Source organism: Pristiophorus japonicus, chromosome 12, assembly GCF_044704955.1.
Source record: "Pristiophorus japonicus isolate sPriJap1 chromosome 12, sPriJap1.hap1, whole genome shotgun sequence".
NCBI lineage: Eukaryota > Metazoa > Chordata > Chondrichthyes > Pristiophoridae > Pristiophorus > Pristiophorus japonicus.
In genome coordinates this window covers 144,205,846-144,233,666 of record NC_091988.1, presented here as the reverse complement: position 1 = coordinate 144,233,666, position 27,821 = coordinate 144,205,846, and the positions used below count along the sequence as shown (strand labels likewise).

Here is a 27,821-nt window from a genome sequence, read left to right as displayed (position 1 = left end):
ACAGCGAAGATTAGTGATCCATGAGAAGCACAACCTCTTGAGGAGAAGCAGGAGGAGGAACAGGAGCTGGAGGAACCTATAGTGCACATGGCACCAGCACTCGAGCATGTTGCTAGCCAGGAGGTCAAGGATCGCCTCATCATGGCCAGATTTACTTAACTTTATGAAGTAGACCCATATGGCTGCCACATCCTTCACCAGGTTGGCAACACCCCACAGACGCACCATAAAGTATCCCGACAATGACCAATCCATTTATTCACAGTCACCTGGAGGTAATGTTATGTCTGACCTTTCATTCCAACTAACTAAGCCACTTCTAAACGTACACACAATTTTGTCCAAGACTAGAAAGTTTTGAAAATAAGCAAATTTATGGTTCACATCACATTAACTAAAACGTCACATTAACATTGAATAAAACACCCAAGTGGTTACCCTTGTGAATCTACTTGTGTGGCATCTTTCTATTCCACTTGCTTCTGCGTGGTGTGACCCCAATAGCTTCAGCAGAGGTAGAGGCAGCTTGCTCACTTCCCTGCTGTGACTGCTTAGACACTTTTGTCGGTTGTCCTCTGGGTTTTGGAGCCTGTGACGGCACCGCCAAAGTCTGCTCCTCCTGCAACCGTGCAGGGGCTGACTCGGCCATTGCTTTCCGGGGAAACATCTGGGGCTCAAAATGAAGGGAGTCTCCTTTCACCATCTCTCCCAAGAGCCACCCACATTTCCCTGCTATCAAGGAGCTGGAGAGCACCTTGCTGCACATTAGTGAGGCCTTGAGGACCCACATCGACACTGACAACCCTTGGAGAGGAGGTCTATGAGCCTCTGCCATCTATTCTCCATAGCCATCTATGCTCCAGAGAGACCATGTGCTCCTGTGAGTGGTGCATTAGCTGCTCCATGTAGATGGCCATCTTATCCATGGCAGAGCCTACAGTCGCCAATCCCTGTGACACTGTGGTGCTCATGTTGGAGATGGACTCTGAAATGTTCTCTGAACATTTGCAGATATTGCACTTGCAAAACCTGTCAGAACCTCCTGCACTTATTGTGGATGGCACCTCGAGGTTCAGTGTCGACATGCATCTGAGCAGAGCTGGTAGAGTCCTGCGCCCTCCAACGAGGAGTCTCCACTGCTATCGCTGTCTTCACCATCTGCTCTTGCTCACATGTGACGGACCCAGTGACAACACTAATCTATCTTGCATGCGACCCACTGAGGTATGCATCTCTGCGGTGGTGCTGGGTGCACTTCTGTCTGGTGACGGTGTGCCCTCAAAGGCTGGAGGCTCCTCTGAGGAAACATCTTTGTCTTGCTCCTGGACAGTGGTGGGTGACTCTTGATGGGCCTGTGGGAGAGTAAAAAGATGGAGTGAGATATGTCAAATGTAGATTGGGTACATACCATTATTCACATGATAACTATCGAGTGATATATATGTCATGTAGCTGTCTGATTATGCAATTCCATCACCAGGTTGCTGAGATGTCTCCCCCTCTCAGTCTCTGACCTACAGCTGCTCAACCACTCCAGAGACTTCCAATGCAGCCTCCTATGCTGTTGAGGGTCACAAAATAGGGAGGTCCACCTCCATTTCTTTCCTTCTCCCTCCTATTGTGTATACTTTTCTCCTGCAAGGAGGGAAAGAGGTTGAGTGAGAGTGGTGAAATGAGTGTAATGAATGGATAGGTTACATCTTTAGAAGGAGACTATAATGGATTGGGGTGGCAATGCCAAGTGGGCTCGATGAGTCTTGTTAGTTGCTATAATTGCATTCTTCTCTTTTTAGGCAGTCCCTCGTATCGAGGATGACTTGCTTCCACGCCAAAAAGGGACGAGTTCACAGGTGTTTCAATGAAGGAACTAATATTCCAGGTCCCGAACTAATGTTGAAGGGTGAAAGATGCCTGTGCATGGATTTTTTTTTTTTTTTTTTTAAAACATGTGGTGGCTGTTGCACACCAGCCACGACACAGGCTTGACAAAAGCTAGATCTTCGTCCGGTGGCAAGGATTAACCAAGACAACTAGGGACCAGCTCTGCGTACGGACCTAGTGCGCACACATATCACAGTATGGGCTGGCCTGTGCTGCCGCTGGGCCCTCGCCTCTTCTGGGCCCCGAACTCACGCCTCTCCAGGACCTCGATCACGTTGCTCTGCAATCTCTTGCTGCTCCTTCTCTCTGACCTTGCCGCTCCTCCTGAACCTGCCCACGCTCCAATCACCGACCTGGATTATGGTGACGTCCATTATGATTGCATTAGGATGAGGGCGAGTGATAGAGAGGGATGGGTGGACACACAAGGCATGTTGGTGTAAGGATGTGCAGTAGGTTGGGAATGTGATGAAAGGCACAGCAGGATGAAGGTGAATGTGGCTTTGGACTCACCTTTCCTGATCTAACAAGATAATTGAAATTTCTGCAGAATTGCATCCAGGTCCTCCTGATGACATCTCTGCTATTGACCACCTCTGCAATTTGGAGCTGACTTGGTCTGCTGGGGAGGTCCCCTCTAGCCATCATCTAAGCATATGGAGGAAGTCATCAGAGAACCTGGGTGCAGCCCTCTGCCTCTGTAGCCGCAGAGAATACAGAAAGTACAGAGGAGAACTGAAAAAAGAAATAAGTGGGACAAAGAAAGCATATGAGAATAGATTAGCGGGTAACTTAAGAGAACTAAAAGTCTTTTATACACATAAATAGAAAGAATAAAGACGTATATATTCAAAAGGGAGTTAGATGTGGTCCTTTACGGCTAAAGGGATCAAGGGATATGGAGAGAAAGCAGGAATGGGATACTAAAGTTGCATGATCAGTCATGATCATATTGAATGCTGGTGCAGGCGCGAAGGGCCGAATGACCGACTCCTGCACCTATTTTTATGTTTCTATATTGCCTATCACAACCTCAGGACATCACAAAGTGCTTTTTAGCCAAACTAGCAGAGACCCACAAAACATTTGTTTTCAAATTAGTATTTTTATTCCAACAGTACTTATTTAATAAGAAATACGAACAGGAGTAGGCCATACAGCCCCTTGAGCTTGTTCCGCCAGTCAATAAGATGATGGCTGATCTGATCCTGGACTTAGCTCCACTTCCCTGCCCGCTCCCCATAATCTCTTATCCCCTTATCATTTAAGATACTGTCTATTTCGGTCTTAAATATATTCAATGTCGCAGCTTCCACATCTCTGAGGCAACAAATTCCACAGATTTACAACCCACAGGAGAAGAAATTTCTCCTCATCTCAGTTTTAAATGGGTGGCCCCTTATTCTAAGATTGTGCCCTCTAGTTCTAGTTTCCCCCATCAGTGGAAACATCCTCTCTGCACCCACCTTGTCAAGCCCCCTCATAATCTTATACGTTTCGATAAGATCACACCTCATTCTTCTGAATTCCAATGAATAGAGGCCCAACCTACTCAACCTTTCCTCATACTCAACCTCCTCATCCCCAGAATCAATCTAGTGAACCTTCTCTGAACTGCCTCCAAAGCAAGTATATCCTTTTGTAAATATGGAAACCAAAACTGCACGCAGTATTCCAGGTGTGGCCTCACCAATACCTCATATAGCTGTAGTAAGACTTCCCTGCTTTTATACTCCATCCCAAGATACCATTGGCCTTCCTGATCACTTGCTGTACCTGCAAACTATCCTTTTGTGTTTCATGCACAAGTACCCCCAGTCCCGCTGCACTGCGGCACTTTGCAATCTTTCTCCATTTAAATTATAATTTGCTCTTTGATTTTTTCTGCCAAAGTGCATGCCCCCACACTTTCCAACATTATTCTATCGACGGTTATCATCTAAAGAATCAATGATGATGTCATCCCTCCCCCTCCCTCCCGTTCCCACCCTCCCTCTCCCTCCTACCCTCTCTCCCCTCGTTCCTACTCCTCCTACTCTTTCTCTCCCTCCCACCCTCTCGCTCTCCCCTCCCTCTATCTTTCTCTTTCTGACCGCCCACTCCCACCATGCGCTCTTATCAGCTCCGCAGCAACGCCCGGGGAGCCCCCCCTGCCCCATGTCCATTGGCCCCACTGCATCCACTGCTGCCTCCTCATTGGAGCAGACACATCGCTCCCCACCCTGATTGGTTGCAAGGCTGGGTGGGCCCTGAGCGCCCATTGGTCCGTGCAATTGCCACACAGTCCAGATCTTGTGCTACCAGCCCCTGGTCCCGCCCCAGGACAGACAAAAACTGATTATTATTATTAATATAGATGAAGTACTTTTGAAGTGTAATCACTGATGTAATGTAGGAAACACGGCAGTCAGACTGTGCACAACAAGCTCCCACAAATAGCAATGTGATAGTGATCAGATATTCTGTTATTTGTGATGTTGACTGAGGCATACATATTGACCAAGACACTGGGGGTAACTCCCCACTCTTCTTCGGAATAGTACTATGGAATCCTTTCATCGAATAGTACATGTGATCATTGCTGTCCTCCTGAGAGAGTAGACAGAACCCCAGTTTAACATCTCATCTGAAAGGCAGCACCTCTGACAGTGAAGCACTCCCTCAGTACTGTGTCAGTCTGGATTTTTGTGCTCAAGACTCTGGAGTGGCACTTGACCCTACAACCTGCTGACTCAAACTGTGAGAGTGCTACCAACTAAGCTGTAGCTGAAACTTTAAATAATAAAAGGGTAGTCAAAGGGGCCTATTAGGGACCAAAAAAGAGATCTTGTGGAGGCAGAGGGCATGGCTGAGGTACTAAATGAATACTTTGCATCTATCTTCACGAAAGAGGATACTGCCAATATCAGGAAGTAGTAGAGAAATTAGATAGGATAAAAATAGATAAAGAGGAAGTACTTAAAAGGTTGGCAATGCTGAAAGTCACCCAAGATGAGATACATACTAGGTTACTCAGGGAAGCAAGGGTAGAGATTGTGCAGGCTTTGACCACAATCTCCCTATCGTCTTTAGATATGCGAATGGTGCCAGAGGACGGGAGGTTACAAATGTTACAACCCTGTTCAAAAAATGGGAGCGAGATGAATCCGGCAACTACAGGCCAGTCAGCCGAATGTGGGGAAACCTTTTGACACACTAGCCTGGGACAAACTTAATTGGCACTTGGTAAAATATGGGTTAATAAATGAAAATCAGCACAGATTTATTAAAGGCAAATCATGTTTGACTAACTTGATCAAGTTATTTGATGATGTAATGGAAAGGGTTGATGAGGGTAGTGTGGTTGATGTTGTGTGTATGGATTTTTTTTTTTAAAAAGGCGTTTGATAAAGTAGCACATAATAAACTTGTTAGAAAAACTGAAGCCCGTAAGATTAAAGGGGCAGTGGCTACATGGACACAAATTTAACTAAGGGACAGAAAGCAGAAAGTGAATGATTATTTTTCAGAATGGAGAGAAGTGTACATTGGTGACCCCCTCGGGGTCGGTGTTGGATCACTGCTCTTTTTGATATGACCTGGATTTGGGTATACAGCACATAATTTCCAAGTTTGCAGATGACACAAAACTCGGAAATGTAGTAAACAGTGAGGAGGCTAGTAACAGACTTCAGGAGGATTGGTGAAATGGGGCAGATAGTGTGAAATGATTTATTTTGGTAGGAAGAATGTAGAGAGGCAAGATAAACTAAATTGTACAATTTTAAAGGGAATGCAGGAACAGAGAAGCTTGGGGGATGGACGTACACATCTTTGAAGATGGCAGGACAAGTTAAGAAGGCTGTTAAAAAGGCATATCGGCAGAGCGTACAAAAGCAAGGAAGTTATGCCAAATCTTATTACAACATTGGTTAGGCTCCAGCTGGAGTATTGTTTAATTCTAGACTCCACACTTTAGGAAGGATGTCAAGGCCTTAGAGAGTGCAGAGAGATTTGCTAGAATGGTACCAGGGATCCAGTTGTGTGTGGGAGAAAATCAGACAATCTTATACTGTAGCATAGTATGTGAGGGAATCAGACTTCAATTACATGGAGAGACTAAAGAAGTTGGGTTATTCTCTTTAGAGCAGAGATGGTTAAGGTGAGATTTTGATAGAGGTATTCAAAATCCTGAAGGGTTTTAAAAAGTGTAATTTTGTAGCAAGCTGACTTGCTCCAAGGGAAGTATGTGAAGTATGGAAGCATTATCAAACATGATGTCCATTAACAATCATCTTGATTGGTCTTGTGTTTCATTTATAGGGCTGTTGACCAAGAAGTAGGTGATACCACAGAAGCCCAGCCACTGTCTGATATTTCATTATCAAGGCTGTGGACCAACAAGGTATGAGATGTGATAGAGGCTCAATAGATGGAATGCGCGAGGAGGCAGTTCTATTCACAGTTCCCACTTCTACAGCAAGAATTTATGAGTAGCCAACTGATTTCATAGACAACATATTACACTTACAAAAGCAGTAATAGACACACATGCGTATTATTCAGGTTAGCAAAAGTTTGATAAAATTACTACTACAACTGAGCTGAAGAGTATTTGTTCAAAAGCTCAATTAATTTACGTTCATTTTTTGAATAAGAAATCATGAAAATCTCCAGCATTAATAATGTTATTATTTAACACTTCAGTTTGTGGTCAATGTTTCACAATGTTATTTAACAACAATAATGGCAGAAATAATTGTTGAATCTTAGGGACACTTCAAACAAATGAGCAGTAAATTATTCAAAAGCCCTCGTGCTACTTAATGGCATAGGAAATAAAAAAAATCTCCTAAATTGAATATTTAAATAAATCACTACAAAGAACTAACCAACTAATAGATACATTTAATTTTCAGTACCGTCTGCATTAGCGGGCAATGCACACAATTTTTAAAACTGGAATCATAGTTTTCTTTCTGATATCAAAACTAGAATATTCATTATAATGCAAAAGCAAATACATTGGTTCTAATGCCATGAATCCATAAATCAGACTTTCACATTCATTGCTGAATTTAAATTACCGACAATTTCCTGCAATCCAGAGCTGGATCACTGTCCTTACCTGTTGCTGAACTTGTCAAGTGCTTGGTAATACAACTGAATGTGCAAAATGATAATTATTGTGGACAAATCCTGACTAATTTTATTGGCAAAAACCTGACCAAAGAAATTCTGTATGTATCCAGCAGAAAACAGAATTAGCATTTCTAGTTGTTAGAAACATAGAAAATAGGTGCAGGAGTAGGCCATTCGGCCCTTCTAGCCTGCACCGCCATTCAATGAGTTCATGGCTGAACATGCAACTTCAGTACCCCATTCTTGCTTTCTCACCATACCCCTTGATCCCCCTAGTAGTAAGGACTTCATCTAACTCCTTTTTGAATATATTTAGTGAATTGGCCTCAACAACTTTCTGTGGTAGAGAATTCCACAGGTTCACCACTCTCTGGGTGAAGAAATTCCTCCTCATCTCGGTCCTAAATGGCTTACCCCTTATCCTTAGATTGTGTCCCCTGGTTCTGGACTTCCCCAACATTGGGAACATTCTTCCTGCATCTAACCTGTCTAACCCTGTCAGAATTTTAAACGTTTCTATGAGGTCCCCTCTCATTCTTCTGAACTCCAGTAAATACAAGCCCAGTTGATCGAGTCTTTCTTGATAGGTCAGTCCCGCCATCCCGGGAATCAGTCTGATGAACCTTCGCTGCACTCCCTCAATAGCAAGAATGTCCTTCCTCAGGTTAGGCGACCAAAACTGTACACAATACTCCAGGTGTGGCCTCACACCAAGGCCCTGTACAACTGTAGCAACACCTCCCTGCCCCTGTACTCAAATCCCCTCGCTATGAAAGCCAACATGCCATTTGCTTTCTTAACTGCCTGCTGTACCTGCATGCCAACCTTCAATGACTGATGTACCATGACACCCAGGTCTCTTTGCACCTCCCCTTTTCCTAATCTGTCACCATTCAGATAATAGTCTGTCTCTCTGTTTTTACCACCAAAGTGGATAACCTCACATTTATCCACATTATACTTCATCTGCCATGCATTTGCCAACTCACCTAACCTATCCAAGTCGCTCTGCAGCCTCATAGCATCCTCCTCGCAGCTCACACTGCCACCCAACTTAGTGTCATCTGCAAATTTGGAGATACTACATTTAATCCCCTCGTCTAAATCATTAATGTACAGTGTAAACAGCTGGGACCCCAGCACAGAACCTTGCGGTACCCCACTAGTCACTGCCTGCCATTCTGAAAAGTCCCCATTTACTCCTACTCTTTGCTTCCTGTCTGACAACCAGTTCTCAATCCATGTCAGCACACTACCCCCAATCCCATGTGCTTTAACTTTGCACATTAATCTCTTGTGTGGGACCTTGTCGAAAGCCTTCTGAAAGTCCAAATATACCACATCAATGGTTCTCCCTTGTCCACTCTACTGGAAACATCCTCAAAAAATTCCAGAAGATTTGTCAAGCATGATTTCCCTTTCACAAATCCATGCTGACTTGGACCTATCAGGTCACCTCTTTCCAAATGCGCTGCTATGACATCCTTAATAATTGATTCCATCATTTTACCCACTACCGACGTCAGGCTGACCGGTCTATAATTCCCTGTTATCTCTCTCCCTCCTTTTTTTAAAAAAGTGGGGTTACATTGGCTACCCTCCACTCCATCGGAACTGATCCAGAGTCAATGGAATGTTGGAAAATGACTGTCAATGCATCCGCTATTTCCAAGGCCACCTCCTTAAGTACTCTGGGATGCAGGCCATCAGGCCCTGGGGATTTATCGGCCTTCAATCCCATCAATTTCCCCAACACAATTTCCCGACTAATAAGGATTTCCCTCAGTTCCTCCTCCTTACTAGACCCTCCGACCCCTTTTATATCCGGAAGGTTGTTTGTGTCCTCCTTCGTGAATACCGAACCAAAGTACTTGTTCAATTGTTCCGCCATTTCTTTGTTCCCCGTTATGACTTCCCCTGATTCTGACTGCAGGGGACCTACGTTTGTCTTTACTAACCTTTTTCTCTTTACATACCTATAGAAACTTTTGCAATCTGTCTTAATGTTCCCTGCAACCTTCTTCTCGTACTCCATTTTCCCTGCCCTAATCAAACCCTTTGTCCTCCTCTGCTGAGTTCTAAATCTCTCCCAGTCCCCGGGTTCGCTGCTATTTCTAGCTAATTTGTATGCCACTTCCTTGGCTTTAATACTATCCCTGATTTCCCTTGATAGCCACGGTTGAGCCACCTTTCCTTTTTAATTTTTACGCCAGACAGGAATGTACAATTGTTGTAGTTCATCCATGCGGTCTCTAAATGTCTGCCATTGCCCATCCATAGTCAACCCCTTAAGTATCATTCGCCAATCTATCCTAGCCAATTCACGCCTCATACCTTCAAAGTTACCCTTCTTTAAGTTCTGGACCATGGTCTCTGAATTAACTGTTTCATTCTCCATCCTAATGCAGAATGCCACCATATTATGGTCACTCTTCCCCAAGGGGCCTCGCACAACGAGATTGCTAATTAATCCTCTCTCATTACACAACACCCAGTCTAAGATGGCCTCCCCCCTAGTTGGTTCCTCGACATATTGGTCTAGAAAACCATCCCTTATGCATTGCAGGAAATCCTCCTCCACCGTATTGCTTCCAATTTGGTTAACCCAATCTATGTGCATATTAAAGTCACCCATTATAACTGCTGCACCTTTATTGCACGCACCCCTAATTTCATGTTTGATGCCCTCCCCAACATCACTACTACTGTTTGGAGGTCTGTACACAACTCCCACTAACGTTTTTTGTCCTTTGGTGTTCTGCAGCTCTACCGATATAGATTCCACATCATCCAAGCTAATGTCCTTCCGAACTATTGCCTTAATTTCCTCCTTAACCAGCAATGCTACCCCACCTCCTTTTCCTTTTATTCTATCTTTCCTGAATGTTGAATACCCCTGGATGTTGAGTTCCCAGCCCTGATCATCCTGGAGCCACGTCTCCGTAATCCCAATCACATCATATTTGTTAACGTCTATTTGCACAGTTAATTCATCCACCTTATTGCGGATACTCCTTGCATTAAGACACAAATCCTTCAGGCTTGTTTTTTTAACACCCTTTGTCCTTTTAGAATTTTGCTGTACAATGGCCCTTTTTGTTCTTTGCCTTGGGTTTCTCTGCCCTCCACTTTTCCTCATCTCCTTTCTGTCTTTTGCTTTTGCCTCCTTTTTGTTTCCCTCTGGCTCCCTGCATTGGTTCCCATCCCCCTGCCATATTAGTTTAACTCCTCCCCAACAGCACTAGCAAACACTCCCCCGAGGACATTGGTTCCAGTCCTGCCCAGGTGCAGACCGTCCGGTTTGTACTGGTCCCACCTCCCCCAGAACCTGTTCCAATGCCCCAGGAATTTGAATCCCTCCCTGCTGCACCACTGCTCAAGCCACATATTCATCTGCGCTATCCTGCGATTCCTACTCTGACTAGCACGTGGCACTGGTAGCAATCCCGAGATTACTACTTTTGAGGTCCTACTTTTTAATTTAGCTCCAAGTTCCTTAAATTCGTTTCGTAGGACCTCATCCCTTTTTTTACCAATGCCGTTGGTACCAATGTGCACCACGACAACTGGCTTATGTCCCTCCCTTTTTAGAATGTCCTGCACCCGCTCCGAGACATCCTTGACCCTTGCACCAGGGAGGCAACATACCATCCTGGAGTCTCGGTTGCGGCCGCAGAAACGCCTATTTATTCCCCTTACAATTGAATCCCCTATCACTATCGTTCTCCCACTCTTTTTCCTGCCCTCCTGTGCAACAGAGCCAGCCACGGTGCCATGAACTTGGCTGCTGCTGCCCTCCCCTGATGAGTCATCCCCCTCAACAGTACCCAAAGCAGTGTATCTGTTTTGCAGGGGGATGACCACAGGGGACTCCTGCACTACCTTCCTTGCACTGCTCTTCCTGTTGGTCTTCCATTCCCTATCTGGCTGTGGACCCTTTCCCTGCGGTACAACCAACTCGCTACACATGATACTCACGTCATTCTCAGCATCGTGGATGCTCCAGAGTGAATCCACCCTCAGCTCCAACTCCGCAACGCGGACTGTCAGGAACTGGAGGTGGATACACTTCCTGCACACATAGTCGTCAGGGACACTGGAGTCGTCCCTGAGTTCCCACATGGTACAGGAGAAGCATAACACCCGACCGCGCTCTCCTGCCATGACTTAACCCTTAGATACACTTAAATTGGCAACAATTATTCTCATTGAAATAAACAGAAAACAGCAGAATTTAACACTGATGTTTCTAAAAACATAAAATATCTCCCCATGTTGCTACATAAACACCAACCTGTCAGGATTGGCACAGCTTTCCACACTAAAACAGGTCCCGTGCTGCAAAATTGCCCAAGTGAACATTCCAAGAAAAACATTGGCAATCCTGTAAATGCCAGCATGATTACATATGGAATAAGGAAAGCACCTGTACATCATAAAAAAGGTGAAGCAAATCAGATAAATATTGTGTGAATAGGTTTACAATTTTAGAATATAAAATTAGAAATATCATTGCCATATTAACACAACAGTACAAATGTATATTGAAAATGTATTCAACAGCAAAATGATGTCCCACCCCAGCACCACCAGCCACAGAAAGATGCAATTCAGTTGTTTTGTATTTTTACTACTTTTAAAATTTAAACAATCAAGTACTTAAGTTTTACATGACATCTTTGCACTGGAAGATTCTTATAAAGCTGCCAGCACCCAACAAAATGATCTATTTCACCAAAGCCAAGTAATTTATATAGAAATAATGATGGGGCTGTTGCTGGAGGTCAAAGGACAAGCTCTGTTCAGAACTCACTACAAAAGAAATGGCACTAAACATAGCATTACATTTTAAAAGTAGTACCAGTAGTACTGAAACAATGAGAGCTCAAAGTTCACAATTATGTTTTTCTTGCATAATAAAAAGCATCATTAATTCAGTTAAACAGTACAATATGTTCATACCCCTAGGTAGCTTGTGCAGTATCATGGCATACTGTTAAAAATGTAATGTTACTTAATTATAGTGACAAACAATTGCTATATAACTTTCCCCCTCTACATCAAATATTATTATATTCCTACAGATACAGACATCCCCAAACGCATATCCTCCTACCTCCCCCTGGACCATAACCCCACTACCGAACATCAAGCCATCATTTCCCAGACCGTCACCAACCTCACAGTTCCCCAACCCCACACAGCCTGCTTCTACCTCCTTCCCAAGATCCACAAACAGGTCTGCCCTGGTAGACCCATCATATCAGCCTGTTCTTGCCCCACAGAACTGATTTCTTCCTATCTTGACTATTTTTTTTCCCCTTGTCTATTCTCTTCCCATCTACATCCACGACTCCTCCAGCACTTTAACAGTTTCCAGTTTCCTGGCCCCAACCATCTCCTTTTCACTATGGTCATCCAATCCCTCTGCACTTCCATCCCCCACCAGGATGGCCTGAGGGTGCTCTACTTGTTCCTTGAGCAGAGGCCTAACCAGTCCTCATCAACCATCACCCTCCTCTACCTGGCTGAACTTGTTCTCACATTGAACAACTTCTCCTTTAACTCCACTCATTTCCTCCAAATTAAAGGTGTTGATATGGGAACGCACATGGGTCCCAGCTATGCCTGCCTTTTCGTGGAATATGTGAAACATTCTTTGTTCCAGTCCTTAATCGGGTCCCCTCCCTCACCTCTTTTTATGATGCTATGATGACTGTATCGGTGCCATTTCCTGCTCTCGCCCTGAACTAGAAAATTTAATTCACTTTACATCCAATTTCCACCCTTCCCTCTGTGGAAATGTATTTTTATCTAAGCTGATACCACACGGTATTTTTGTGCCCTTTGCATTATATAACAAAATGGAGTCCTGGTCCTTCCAGAAATTTCTGCATAAAGCAATCGGCTTGCATAAACAGCTAAACCTGGCTTGAAATGGCTGATAGCCACCAGACAGCTAGGAGGCAAGTCCTGCTGAGACAAGTACCACCCCATGGTGCTCGCCTATTGTCTATACGACATCAGTTCCACTCCACCCCACCCTTTTCGAAGTACTCAAACCACCAGTCATTATCTCTTGTAGAGACCTCATCCATTTGATGCAAAAAGATAACTGACTAGGAAACTGGACCATCCTGACACAATGCAAGGCAGGTAATAGCTCATTACCATACTCTCATCGAGTAATGGCTGGCTGGCCAACTAATAACCCTGACAAAAGGAAATATCTGGAAACCATGTCAGGACAAGGATGTAGTAATTAACTCTTTATCTGTATTCACTGACTGCGAGACAGAGCCAATACACAGGGAGAGGCCATAACTTGGATTTTACTGTATAAATATCTCGTGAAATTGTACTATCGCGGAGGTGTTCACTTAGCCATTGACTGAGTGTGACCTTTCCCTTGGTAGCAAGTAACTTAAAGAAACTTCTGCCGGAGCTGAAGGTGTCTGAGTCATTTATCGGAGGTCAAGATTTCGACACCTCACCTTCACATGGTCCATCTCCGACTTTTCCCTTCCCTTCTTCGACTTCTCTGTCTCCATTTCTGGGGAAAGACTATTGATAAACATTCACTGTAAGCCCACTGACTCCCACAGCTACCTGGACTACACTTCCTCCCACCCCGCATCCTGCAAGGACACCATTCCATTCTCCCAGTTTCTCCATCTCCGTTGCATCTGCTCTAACAACGCTAGCTTCCATACTAGTGCCTCTGATATGTCTTCCTTTTTCCTCAATCGAGGATTCCCCTCCACCGTGGTTAACATGGCCCTCGACCTTGTCCATTCTATTTCCAGCACCTCTGCTCTCACCCCTTCCCCTAATTCTCAGAACCACGACACGGTTTCCCTTGTCTTCACCTTTCACCCCACAGCCTCTATTTTCAATGGATCATCCTCTGCCATTTCCACTACCTCCAGCGTGATCCCAACACCAATCACATCTTCCTCTCCCCTCTCAGCATTCCAAAGGGACTGTTCTCTCTGCGACACCTTGGTCCATTCTCAGTCACCCCTAGCACCCACTCCCCTTCCCATGGCACCTTCCCGTGCAAGTGCAGCAGATGCAACACCTGCCCTTTTACCTCCTCCCTTCCCACTATCCAGGGCCCCAAATATTCCTTCCAGGTGAAACAGCGATTTACTTGTACTTCTTTCAATTTAGTATACTGTATTCGCTGCTCATGATGTGGTCTCCTCTACATCGGGGAGACCAAACACAGATTGGGTGACCGCTTTGTAGAATACCTTCATTCAGTCCGTAAGCGTGACCCTGAACTTCCGGTCACCTGTCACTTTAATTCTCCATCCACTCCCACTCTGATATCTCCATCCTTGAACTCCTGTACTGTTCGAATGAAGCTTAACGCAAGCTCCAAGAACAGCACCTCATCTTTCATTTAGACACTTTAGAGTCTTCTCGACAACATCGAGTTGAACAACTTCAGACCTTAACCTCTGCCCACATTTTGCTCTGATTTATTTTTTCTCGCTTTGTTTTCCATGGCAGCTGATAATTATCCTGCCATTCACAGCCTATTTAAACTAATCTTTTTCTAACTTCTGCTACTACCATCTCAAGTCAGCCCATCATCCCTTTTGTTTCTCAAATCTCACCTGTCTTCCACCCTATCACAGACCTTCCCTCCCCCTTTCTGTTCTTTCCTCCCCTCCCCCTTTCAGTGCTCCTTAAAAATCTGTTCATTTCGAACATTCCTCAGTTCTGATGAAGGGTCATCGACCCCAAACGTTAACTCTGCTTCTCTCTCTACAGATGCTGCCTGACCCACTGAGATTTCCAGCTTTTTTTTCAGATTCCAGCATCTGCAGTGTTTTGCTTTTGTATCTGCTCACGAAGATGCATGGACACTTTTGAAAGAGACTCCTTTGTTACATTTGGACAGGCTTAGAAAGATAGGAGGAAAGTGCTGGAAAGTAAATAAGTACATAAGTAATAGGAGCAAGAGTAGGCCATTTGGCCCCTCGAGCCTGCTCCGCCATTCAATAAGATCATGGCTGATCTGATCATGGACTCAGTTCCACTTCCCTGCCCGCTCCCTCTAATCCTTTACTCCCTTATCGATCAAAAATCTGTCTATCTCTGCCTTAAATATACTCAATGACACAGCCTCCACAGCTCTCTGGGGCCGAGAATTCCATAGAATTACAACCCTTTGAGAAAAGAAATTTCTCCTCATCTCAGTTTTAAATGGGTGGCCCCTTATTCTCAGACTATGTCCCCTGGTTTTAGTTTCCCCGATGAATGGAAATATCCTCTGTACATCCACCTTGCCGAGCCCCCTCATTATATTATAAGTTTCAAAAAGATCACCTCTCATTCTTCTGAACTCCAATGTGTATAGGCCCAACCAAATTAACCTCTCATGTCAAGCCCATCATCTTGTGGAATCAAGCTAGTGAACCTTCTCTGAACAGCCTCCAATGCAAGTATATCCTTCCTTAAATACGGAGATCAAAACTGTACGCAGTACTCCAGGTGTGGCCTCACCAATACCTTATACAGTTGTATCAGGACTTCTATGCTTTTATACTCTATCCCCTTGCAATAAAGGCCAGCATTCCATTTGCCTTCCTGATTACTTGCTGTACCTGCATACCAACGTTTTGTGTTTTATGCACAAGGACCCCCAGGTCTCTCTGTACTGCAGCACTTCACAATTTTTCTCCATTTGAATAATAATTTGCTTTTCTATTATTTCTGCCAAAGTGGATAACCTCACATTTTCCCACATTATACTCCATCTGCCAAACTCACTTAGCCTGTCTATATCCCTTTGCAGATTTTTTGTGTCCTCCTCACAAATTTGCTTTCCCATCCATCTTTGTATCATCAGCAAAATTGGCTAAATTACACTCGGTCCCTTCATCCAAGTCATTAATATAGATTATAAATAGTTGAGGTCCCAGCACCGATCCCTGTGGCACACACTAATTACTGTTTGCCAACTGGAAAATGACCTATTTATCCCGACTCTCTGTTAGTTAGCCAATCCTCTATCCATGCTAATATATTACCCCCAACCCCGTGAACTTTTATCTTGTGCAGTAACCTCTTATGTGGCACCTTATCGAATGCCTTCTGGAAATCCAAATGCATCACATCCACTGGTTCCCCTTTATCCACCCTACTCGTTACATCCTCAAAGAACTCCAGCAAATTTGTCAAACATGATTTCCCTTTCATAAAACCATGCTGACTGCTTGATTGAATTATGCTTTTCCAAATGTCCTGCTACTGCTTCCTTCATAATGGATTGCAACATTTTCCCAACAATAGATGTTAGCCTAACTGGTCTATAGTCTCCTGCTTTATGTCTGCCTCCTTTTTTAAATAGGGGAGTTACATTTGCGGTTTTCCAATCTGCTGGCACTGTCCCAGAATCCAGGGAATTTTGGTAGATTACAACCAATGCATCCACTATCTCTGCAGCCACTTCTCGTAAGACCCTAGGATGTAAGGCATCAGGTCCAGGCGACTTGTCCGCCTTTAGTCCCATTATTTTACCAAGTACTACTTCATTAGTGATAGTGATTGTATTAAGTTCCTCCCTACCTACAGTCCCTTTATTATCCACCATGAGGATGTTTTTAGTGTCTTCTACCATGAAGACCGATACAAAATATTTGTTCAACGTCTCTGCCATTTTCCTGTTCTCCATTATTAATTCCCCAGTCATCCTCCAGGGGATCAACATTTACTTTAGCCACTCTTCCTTTTTATGTACCTGTAGAAACTGTTACTATCTCTTGCCCCGCATATGCGCTCTCGCTCTCTCTTCCCCCACCCCCCGCCCTTAGGCGTTCTCACTCTCTCTTTCCCTGGCGCATGCTCTCCCTCTTCCCCCTCATCCCACGCACGCTCTCTTTGCCCTCGCATGTGTTCTCGCTCTCTCTTCCCCCACACGCACGCTCTCATTCCCTCTTTCCCGCTTCTCCCCCACTACCCCCGCCATGCGCGCTCTCGGTCTATTCACCCCGCTCCCCAAACCTGTGCGTGCTCTCACTGTTTCTTCCCTCCGCGTACGAGCTCTCTCTTCCTACCCATCCCTTGCACTATTGCCCTCTCCCTCTTTGCCCACACGGCGCGCTCGCTTTCTCTTTCCACCCATACGTGCTCTCCCCGCACGCACATTCTCGCTCTTCCCTCCCACCTCCCCCCGTGCGCTTTCGCTCTCTTTTTCCCCGGCATGCACTCTCTCTTCCCACTCATCACGCGCGCATTCTCTCTCTCTTTGCCCTCGCACACGCTCTCGCTCCCTCTTCCCCCTGCGCGCCGCTCTTGCTCTCTCTTTCTCACCGTGTGTCTCTCGCTCTCTCCACCCACCATCCCTGCACGCTCTTGCTCTCTTCCTCCAGGACGCGCTCGCTCTCTCTTTCCACCGCCCCCCCTTCGCACGCGCTCTCCCTTCCCACTGGCATGTGCTCACTCTCTACCCACCGTGGCACGTGCTCTCATTCACCATTTTCCCCAGCGCATGATCTTGCTGTCTTTTCCCCATGCACGTGGTATCGCTCTCTGTCTTCCTCAGATGCACACTCTTGCTCTTTCTCTCTTCGCCGCGCTCTCGCTCTCTCTTCTGACCTGTGCACATTCTCACTCTCTCTTCCGTCCCCCACGCAGATTCCTTCCCCTCACGCGCACTCTCTCTCCCCTCCGCACGTGCTCTCACTTTTTTTCTCTTCCCACCCATAGCGCGCGTGCTCTCGCCCTTTCGCTCTCTTCCCACCTGTATGCGCTCTCCCTCTCTCCGCGCGTGCTCTTGCTCTCTCCCCTCCCACCCCCACACGCTCTCGCTCTCTCTTCCTCCAACATGCGCTCGCTGTCTCTCTCTTCCTCACCCATCCCCGCGCACATGCTGTCGCTTTCTCTCTCTTTCCACCCATACCGTGTGCGCTCTCACAGTGCTCTCTTTGCCCATGCGCCGCTTTTTCTTTCTCTTTCCATCCATGCACGCTCTCATTCTCTCTCCGCATGCGCACTCTTGCTATCTCTCCTGCGCCCCCCCTCACAAGCTCTCACTCTCTCCCTACCTCCGGCACGCACTCTCTCTCTCTCTCTCTTCCCCATCCCATGCACACTCTCGCTTCCCCTCTCGTCGACTCTCCCACTCTCTTCCCCAACCCCCTCCCCCGCACGCTCTTGCTCTCTATCTCTTGCTCTTGCTCTTCTACCGGCGTGCACTCTCGCTCTCTTCCCCCTCACCCACTTTCTCTCTTTCCCTCTTCCCATTCTGGCATGCGTTCTTGCTCACTGTCTTCCCCCCCCCAGCGCGTACACGTCCTCTTTTCCCCACCGTGCACGGTATTATTCTCTTCCCAACTGCACCCTATCGCTCTCTTCCCCCCGCACCTTCGCACTCTCTCTTTCCCCCACCCCCCCCCCTCATCCTCTCGCTCACTCTTCTGCCCTGCACCCTCCCTGTCTTCCTCATGCACGCGCTCTCGCTCTCTCTTCATCCCCGTGCACTCTTGCTCTGTCTCTCTTCCCCGCCATGTGGTGTCGCTTTCTCTCTTCACCTCCCAGCATGCTCTCATTCACTCGCTCCACTCCCACCCGATCCCACCACCGCACACTTTCGCTCTTTATCCCTCTTCCTCCCTGTGCACTCTCGCTCTCTTCCCTCCCTCCACGCGGTTTCGTTCTCTCTCTTCTGCGCCCCACCCCCACACCACGTGCGCTCTTGCTCCCCCCACACCACGTGCGCTCTTGCTCCCTCTCTTCCCCTCGTACTCTCTCTCCTGCCCCTCCCCCACACACGCGCTCTCAATTTCTTTTCCCCCGCCCCACGCGCTCTTGCTCGCGCTTCCCTGCCACGCAGTCTCGCTCTCTCTTCCGCCCTGCACACTCTCACTCTCCCGCTCTTTGAGCCTGCGTATGCTCTCACTGTCACTTTCACCCGCGCGTGGTCTCACTCTCTCTCCACACCCCGGCACGCGTTCTCACTCTCTCTTTCCCCCCCCCACCAACGTTCTTGTGCTCTCTTCCACGTTGCTCTCACTCTAACTTTTCTTCCCATGCACTCTTGCGCTCTCTTCCCCTCCACGCGCTCGTTGTCTCTCTTCCCCGCATGTTCGCTCTCTTCCTACCCCCGCACGCTATATCTCTTCCCCCCCGCAAGCGCTGTCGCTTTCTTCCCCACCTGCCGCGCACATCCTTGCTCCCTCTTTCCTCCTACTTGCACGCACTCTCACTCTCTTCCCCGTCCCCTCACGTGCACTCACTCCCTTCCCCCCTCACCCAGCATGCGCTCTCGCTCTCCCCTCCCCCCTCTCCCCACCCCCGCAGTGTGCATTCTCGCTCTCTCTCTCTCCACCCCCCCCGCACATTCTTGCTCTCTCTCTCTCTCTCTCTCTCTTCTCCCCTGCGTGTGCTCTTGCTCTCTTCTCGCTCTCTCTTCACCTGCCCCACCCCCTACGCATGAGCTCTTGCTCCCTCTTCCCCCCCCCATGTGAGCTCACCCCCCTTGCGTGCGCATGCTCTCGCTCTCTTCCAACCCCCCCTCCCGTGTGCGCTCTCGCTCTCTCTTGCCCCCACCGCTCTCTTATCCCCTGTGCACTTTTGCTCTCTTTTTCTTCCCCCGCTGCGAGCGCTCTTTCTTCCCCACCGAGCTCTTGCCCCTTCTTCACCTCCTTACGATCTCTCCCTTTCTCCCCCCCCGTGCGCACTCTCTCTCTCTTCGCCCCTCCGTGCTCACTCTTTTTCTTCCTCCCCTTGCGCGCTAATTTTCTCTTCCACGCCCCTCCCATGCACGCCCCCCACCCCCCCGGTATGGTCTCGCTCCCTCTCTCTTGTCCCCCGAATTCTGTCTAGCTCTCCCTCTCTTTCCCCCCGCAGGCGCTCTCATCCTCTTCTCCCCCACTTGTTCTCGCTTTCTCTTTCTCTCCACCCCCACCAGCTCTCGTTCACGCTCTCTTCCCACCACCCCCCTCGCTCTCTTGCTCCCTCTTCCCCGCCGCACACTGTTTCGCTCGCTCCCTCTTCCTTCCCGAGCACACTCACTCTCTTGCGCTCTCCCACACTCGCGCACGTTCTCGCTTTCTATTCCCTTGCGCACTCGCTCTCTCTCTTCCTACCCGCCATGCTCCAGCTCTCGCTCTTCCCCCTGCCCTGCCCTGGTGGTGTCGCATTCTCTCTTGCCCACGCATTCTGTCTAGCTCTCTCTTCCCCCGCCACCCCCCGCCCCCTCCCCCGGACGCACTCACTCTCACTCTCTTTTCCCCCTCGCACGCTCTCACTCTCTCTTTCTCCTCCTCCCCCCACCCTCCGCTTGCTCTCTTGCTCTCTTCCCCGCCGCACACGGTCTCGCGCTCTCTCTTCCTCCCCGCGCTCTCTCTCTCTCTCTTCCCCACCCCTTCGCATGCGCTCTTGCTTTCTCTTCCACCACCCCCCAGCCCCCCATGTATGCTCTTGTTCTCTTTTCCCCGCCGCGTATGGTCTCGCTCTCCCTCTTCCACCCCCGCCCGGTGCGATCTCACTTTCTCTCTCCCCCCCATCCCATGCTCAATCTCTTTCTTCCTCGCTCTCCCGCCCAGTGTGCTCTCTCTTCCCCTCCCCGGCACAGTCTTGCTCTCTCTCTCGCTCCAGCTCTCTCTACCACCTAACCTCTTCCACACATGGTCTCACTCTCTCCCTCTTCCTCCCTGCGCACTCTCGTTCTTCCCCACCGTCTCGCACGCGCTCTCGCTTTCCCCACCACCCACGAGCTCTTTCTCTCTCTTTCCCGCCTCGCATGGTCTCGGCTCTCTGTTCCTCGCCGCACATTCTCTCTCTCTCTCCGCCCCCCACCCCTTCTAACTCTCTCTCTTCCCCCACTCTCTTGCTCTCCCTTCGTCGTGCACTCTCGCTCCCTTTCTCTTCACTGCCCGCAACCGCCCCCCAACCACCGTGCACACGCTCGCTCTCTCTATTCCCTACCCCCCTCGCAAGCTTGCTTTACACCAGCGTGCACTCTCTACCGTCTCCCCACACGTGTTCTCTCATCTCCCCCCCACCCCATGTGCGTTCTCGCTCTCTTCCACCAGCTCTCTTCCTCCTATCGCGCACTCTCGCTCTCTCTCTTCCCCTGCGCATGTACGTGCATTCTTCCCCACCGCGCGCACTCTTGCTCCCTCTTCCCTTCCTGCGTGCTCTCGCTCTCTCGTCCCCCTCTCGCACGCTCTTGCTCTCTCTCCCCAGCCCCCCGCATGCGCTCTGTCTCTCTTCCTCCCGCTCTTGCTCTCTCTTCTCCCACCCCCACGCACTCTCTCTTCCCCCACCCACTTACTCTCGTTCTTTCTTATCCCGCTGCACATGCTCTCTCTCTCTCTCTCTCTACCCTATGCGCACAGTCTCGCTCGCTCGCTTTCTCTTCACCCCATCCGCAGTCTCGCTCTCTCTCCCCAGCCCTTCGCACCCGCTCTCGTTCTCTCTTCCTCCCACTCGCGCTCTTGCTCTCTTCCACCCGCCCCCACCTCCCCGCGCACTCGCTCTTCCCCGCGCGTGCTCTCGCTCTCTCTTCCCCCGTGCACGATCTCGCTTTCTCTCTCTCTTCCTTCTCACGCACTCTCGCTCCCTCTCGATTTCCCCCCCCTCCCCCGTGCATGATCTCACTCGCTCTTCCTCTCCACGCACTCTCGCTCCCTCTCTGTTTCCCCCCCACCGCACACACACTCTTCCCCTACATGCTCTCACCCTCTTTCCACCCTCCACACCGCACTCTCTCTCTCTCTTCCTCGCTTCCCCGTGCGCGCCCTCTCGCTCTTCCGCCCCACTCTGCAACCGCCCCACTCTGCCCCAGCACGGTGTTGTTCTCTCGCCCGCTTCCCCCCATTGTGTCTCAATCTAGCTCTCTCTTCCACCCAATCTCCCCCACGGCATGCTCTCGCTCTCTGTCTTCCCTTCACATGAACTCTCGGTTTCTTCCCACTAGCGCACGCGGTCTTGCTCTCTCTTCCTCCCAGCGCACTCTTGCTCCCTCTCTATTCCTCCTCTACCCCCACACACTCTCGCGCTCTCTTCCCCCTGCCCGCGCTCTCGATCTCTCTCCCCCCACCGGCATGCTCTCATTCACTCTCCCCCAATCCCCCGCCACCCCCGTCGCATGATCTCGCTCTCTCTCTTCCCGCCAAATTTTCACGCTGTGTGTGCTCTCATTCTCTTCCCCCCATGCACGCTCTCACTATCTTTTCCTCCACACATGCGCTCTTGCTCTCTCCTATCCCCGCATCCCACGTGCGCGCTCTCTCTTTCCCCTCCCTTCGCCCGCACTCTCGCTTTCTCTTCCGCCCCATCCCCCGTGTGCTCACGCCCTCGCGCACTTTAGCTTTCTTTTCCCACCCCCAAGCGCGCATTCTCTGGAGCAGAAATTGCCCCTTTCCGTAAGGCATGTTAACACCGGAAATTGGCAGTCACGCTACAGAGTGCAATGGCCGCTAGTTTTTCGTGTAATGGTCACTATTATCAAAATTCCGTTCCTGCAGTATCCCAGCGGTGATCCACTCCCCCGCCTACCGCTCCGCTGCTGCTGATCCATCCTAAGTGCATCACCAGAGTACGCACCGCCGATATTCTCCTCCCCCCACCCCGATGGCGAAATTCCACCACAAAAATCTTCCTCCCGCCGGGTGGTGCCAAAACATGCTTTATTTGTGGCCTTCTGAAATGGTGGTGCGGCTCCCATTAACTGCCGCTGCCATAGAGTTTTTTTTTTATTGACCGACTGCCATGTCGGGCTGATAATTATGCCCCCAGGTTTCGGCCGGGCTGCCAACAGGGTGCCAGGCCGCTGGACGGCCGAAACCCTCCCTTTGGCCCAGTGGGCCAAACTTTTTAAATCGCGCAGGCTCTCCCCTTTAAGTGAAGGGGTGACACCTGGTGACACAGCTACACTGATGACTGACAGCAGCAGCCACTACACCACCGTCACCCCCCAACTTTGGCCCCTCAAGTGTGCTCACTACTGCATATCCGCCTCCATTATGAGCAACTTCCAGTCCACCGGGAAAAAAAAGCCAAAGAGCGGAATTTCGCTCAAGAGACCACTTCAACCACCACGGCAGTAAAAACACTAGAAACAGGGTGCTTGCATCCTGTTTCCAGTGGTGGGCAATTTCTGCCTCTCTCTCTATTTCCCCCCGCCCGTGCTCTTGCTCTCTCTCACATCCACCCCCCTCCCCCCCGCGCGCGCTCTCGCTCTGTCTTCCCCCAGTGTGTGCTCTCGCTCTCTCTCTTCGCCCCCGTGTGCGCCCTCGCTCTCTCTCTTCGCCCTGCGCGCAAGTTCTCGCTCCCTCTTGCCCCATGCGTGCACTCGCTTTCGCTTCCTCTGCACGTGCGCACTCGCTCTCTGTTCCCCTGGCATGCACTCACTCTCTTTCCCCCATCCCGCATACACTCTCTTCCCTTGCACGCGCGCACTCTCATTCCCCGCACCCACCACCTCCCTCCCCCCACATCCCGAGAGTACTCTCTATCTTCCCCCGTACATGCGCTCTCTTCCCCCACACACATGCGCTCGTTCTCTCTTCGCGCCCCCCCCCCCCCCCACACCCTCACTCTTTCCCTCCCATCCCGCGTGCACTCTCTTCGGCCATGTGCAAGCTTTCGCTTTCTCTTCCCCCGTATGCGTGCTCTTGCTCTCTCTTGCTCCCTTCCCCACTCTCGCTCAAGTTCTCTCTTCCCCTCTGAAGGGCTCTAGCTTTCTTTTTGTCCCCGGCCTCTCTTTCCCCGTGCGTGCTCTTCTCCCCTGCGCGCGCTCTCATATTCTTTCTCCCTCATTCTCTCCTTCGTTCTCCCTCCCTCGCCACCCAAGAGGATTGGGAAATTTTTTTAAGCCAGCAGAGAACGACTAAAAAAATGATTAAGAGGGAAGATAGATTATAAAAATAAACCAGCATGAAATATAAAAACAGATAGTAAGAGTTTCTACAGGTACATAAAAAGGAAGAGTGGCTAAAGTAAAGGTTGGTCCCCTGGAGGATGACTGGGGAATTAATAATGGAGAACAGGGAAATGGACGTTGAACAAATATTTTGTATCAGTCTTCATGGTAGAAGACACTAAAAACATCCCCATAGTGGATAATCAAGGGGCTATAGGTAGGGAGGAATCACTATCACTAATGTAGTAGTACTAGGTAAAATAATGGGACTAAAGGCGGACAAGTCCCCTGGACCTGATGCTCTACATCCTAGGGTCTTAAGAGAAGTGGCTGCAGAGATAGTGGATGCATTGGTTGTAATCCACCAAAATTCCCTCGATTCTGGAGCGGTCCCAGCAGATTGGAAAACTGCAAATGTAACTCCCCTATTTAAAAAAGGAGGCAAGCAAAAAGCAGGAAACTATAGACTAGTTAGCTTAACATCTGTCGTTGGAAAAATGCTGGAGTCCATTATTAAGGAAGCAGTAAGCAGGACATTTGGAAAAGCATAGTTCAATCAAGCAGAGTCAGCATGGTTTTATGAAAGGGAAATCATGTTTGACAAATGTGCTGGAGTTCTTTGAGGATGTAACGAGCAGTGTGGATAAGGGGGAACCAGTGGATGTGGTGTATTTGGATTTCCAGAAGGCATTCGATAAGGTGCCACGGTTTTGGTTTCCGATTTAAGGAAGGATATACTTGCATCAGAGGCTGTTCAGAAAAGGTTCACTAGGTTGATTCTGGAGATGAGGGGTTTGACTTATGAGGATAGGTCGAGTTGGTTGGGCCTGTTCAGAAGAATGAGAGGTGAACTTATTGAAACTTATAAGATAATGAGGGGGCTCGACAAGGTAGATGCAGAGAGGTCATTTCCACTCAGGGGAAACTAAAACTCAAGGACATAGTCTTAGAATAAGCGGCTGCCCATTTAAAATTGAGATGAGGAGAAATTTCTTCTCAGAGGGTTCTAAATTTATGGAATTCTATGTCCGAGAGACCTGTGGAGGCTGGGATTTTTGAGCGAATAGGGAGTAAAGGGTTGTGGGGAGCAGGCAGGGAAGTGGAGCTGAGTTCATGATCAGATCAGCAATGATCTTATTGAATAACAGAGCAGGCTCGCGGGGCCAATAGGCCTAATCCTGTTCCTATTTCTTATGTAAGAGAGCGCGAGAGCGCATGTGGATGGGAAGAGATAGAGCAAGAATGTGCGCGGGATGGGGTAAAGAGAGTGCGTGCCAGGGGAAGAGAGAACACGAGGGGGGTGGGAAAGAGAGGGTGAGAGCGCATGCCAGAGGAAAACGGAGCGCGAGAGGGTGCGGGGAGAGAGAAAGAGAGAGCACGTGGGGGAAAAGAGTGTGTGCGGGACGAAGAGAGAATGAGCGAGAGCACACGGGGAGGGGGGGGAAAGAGAGCGTGCGGGAGGGGCAGAGAAGAGAGCACACGGGGGGAAAAATAGAGCGAGTGCGCGGGAGGGAAGAGAAAATGAGTGATAGCGTCTCGGGGGGGGGGGGGGGTTGGGGAAAGAGAGAGAGCGAGACTGGACGATGGGGGAATAAAGACCCTGCGTAAGGTTGTAGAGAGCAAACGAGAGAGTGCGCGGTATGTGGGGTGGGGGGGGGGGGGGAAAGAGACAGAGTGCGTGTCAGAGATAGGGAGAGAGAGCACGAGAGCGTGCGGGGAGGGGGGGAAATAAATAGTGAGAATGTACATGCAGGGAGAGATCAGGGGCCCAGGGAAGGCATGTGTTCGGGGCCAGAGGCCAGGCTTGACTGAGCTCGGTCTTAGTCCAGTGGTAAGGATTACCCAAGACTGCGATATGTGTGGGCACTAGGTCCGTGCAGCAGAGCTGGTCTCCTGTCGTGTTGGGTATCCCTTACTACTGGACCAAGACCTAGCTGTGTCAAGCCTGTGTGGTGGTTGGTGTACAATGGCCACCACGTTAAAAAAATCCACGCACAGCCATCTTCCACCCTTCAGGATGTAGGTCAGGTCCTTCATTCGAAACACCTGCGAACTCATCCTTTTTTGGAATGGAAATAAGTCATCCTTGTTTCGAGGGACTGCTATGAGTGAGTGAGCAGCGAGAGCATGCACGGGTGAGAAGAGAAAGCAAGCGCGTGGGTGAAGAGATGGTAAGATTGGGGGGGGGGGTGGGGGGAAAAAGAGAGAGAGAGAGAGAGAGCGCATGGGGCAGGGAGGGAAGAGAGAGCGAGTGAGTGTGTGCATGGTAGGGAAGAGAGGGAGCAAAAGCACAGGGGTGAAGAGGGAGTGAGAGTGCGTGTGAGGGCAGAGAGAGAGAGCGGGTGCAAGCGGAATTGGTGGGAGGAGAGTGTGCGTGCCAGGGGGAAGAGAGCGAGAGCGCTTGTGGAGGGGGGGGCGGCGGCGGTGGGAGAAAGAGAGCGAGAGCGTGTGTGCGGCGAGAGAGCGACTTTGCGCGTTGGTGGGAAAGGAAAGCCAAAGTGCTACGTGGGCAAAGAGGGCGAGAGCGCGTGCGATATGGGGGAAAGAGAGCGAGAGCACGCATGCATTGGGAGGGGGGGGGGGGGGGGAAGAGGAAGCGAGAGCGAGAATACGTGCAAAGTCATAGTGAGTGAGGATAGTGAGGTGAGTATGCGTGCCAGGGGAAGAGGGAGTGAGAATGCCCAAGTGCGGGGCGGGGGAGGGGAGGTGGTGGAGAGCGCGCAAGCGCGTATGTGAGGCAAGAGAGCGAGAGCACACGCGGGTGGGAAAATGGGAAGAGACAAAGAGCAAGAGTGCATGCGGGATAGGGGAGAGAGTGCACGCCGGGGAATAGAGAACGAGAGCACACACGGGGGTGGGGGGAAAAGGAGGAGTGAGAGCATGCGAGAGGGGAAAAAAAAACATGCACGATGGGGAAGAGAGAAAAACAACATGTACGTGGGGGGGATGGGGAAAGACAAAGCGAGAACATACGAAGGGGGAGGCCAGAGCAAGAGCGCACACCAGGGGAGGAAGAGTTAGATAACCAGAGCGCAGGGTGGGCAGAGGGAAATAGAGAATGAGAGTACGCTTGGGGGTGGGGGGAGAGAGAGCGAGAGTGTGGGTGGAGGGGAATAGGAGAGAGTGAGACCGCATGCTGGGTGGAAGAGCAGAGAACGGGAGCGCATGCGGTGGGGGGAAAGAGAGAGCAAGATCGCACGCGGGGGGAAAGAGAGAAATAGCACGGGAAAGAGAACGTGTGGGGGGAAAGAGAGATCGCAAGTGAGCATTCGGGCGCGAACGAGGCAGGACGCGATCAAGAGGGGGAAGAGAGTACCTCGAGTTTTATAAATACATTTTTAATTTGAAAATAATTCTCTGAGATACTCTTTGCTCATCAAATTTATTACATCACCTCCTCCATTTATGTATGTCAGATAAGGGAATCGCCAGAAGTTGCCCAGTCCCACCGCAAAGCCTATCATTGAAAGTAAGTACTCAGCTTTCGAATACCAGGTAATTCGGCTCGGACTCGCAGAACCTTCAAGGGTTGATTCACCAGGATGCTGGAGAAAGTAAAAATAATTCAAGCAAAGCAGTAAGATTTTTCTACACTATAACTCAAACTACTACCTGTTAGAAATTGGGGCATGTTGAAAATTGAGGAGAGACTAGCTTAGTAAGAACATAAGAAATAGAAACAGGAGAAGGCCGTACGGCCCTTTGAGCCTGCTCCGCCGTTCAATAAGATCATGGCTGATCTGATCATGGACTCAGCTCCACTTACCCGCACACTCCCCATAAACCCTTAGCGTTTAAGAAACTGTCTATTTCTGTCTTAAATTTATTCAATGTCCCAGCTTCGACAGCTCTCTGAGGCAGCGAATTCCATAGATTAACAACTCTCAGGAGAAGAAATTTCTCATCTCGGTTTTAAATGGGCAGCCCCTTATTC

General features: G+C 49.2%; 1 long non-coding RNA gene across 1 annotated transcript in view; it reads right to left on the bottom strand.

The window, feature by feature from the left end:
* LOC139277489 (uncharacterized) overlaps nucleotides 1-27,362 on the bottom strand; it is a 30,220-nt gene extending 2,858 nt beyond the window's left edge. The window contains exons 1-2 of the long non-coding RNA XR_011596091.1: nucleotides 27,282-27,362; nucleotides 11,297-11,428 (exon numbers count right to left, since the gene is read on the bottom strand). This is a non-coding gene — a long non-coding RNA (uncharacterized lncRNA). The remainder of the gene's footprint in view (nucleotides 1-11,296; nucleotides 11,429-27,281) is intronic.
* Between the last annotated feature and the right edge of the window lie 459 nt (nucleotides 27,363-27,821).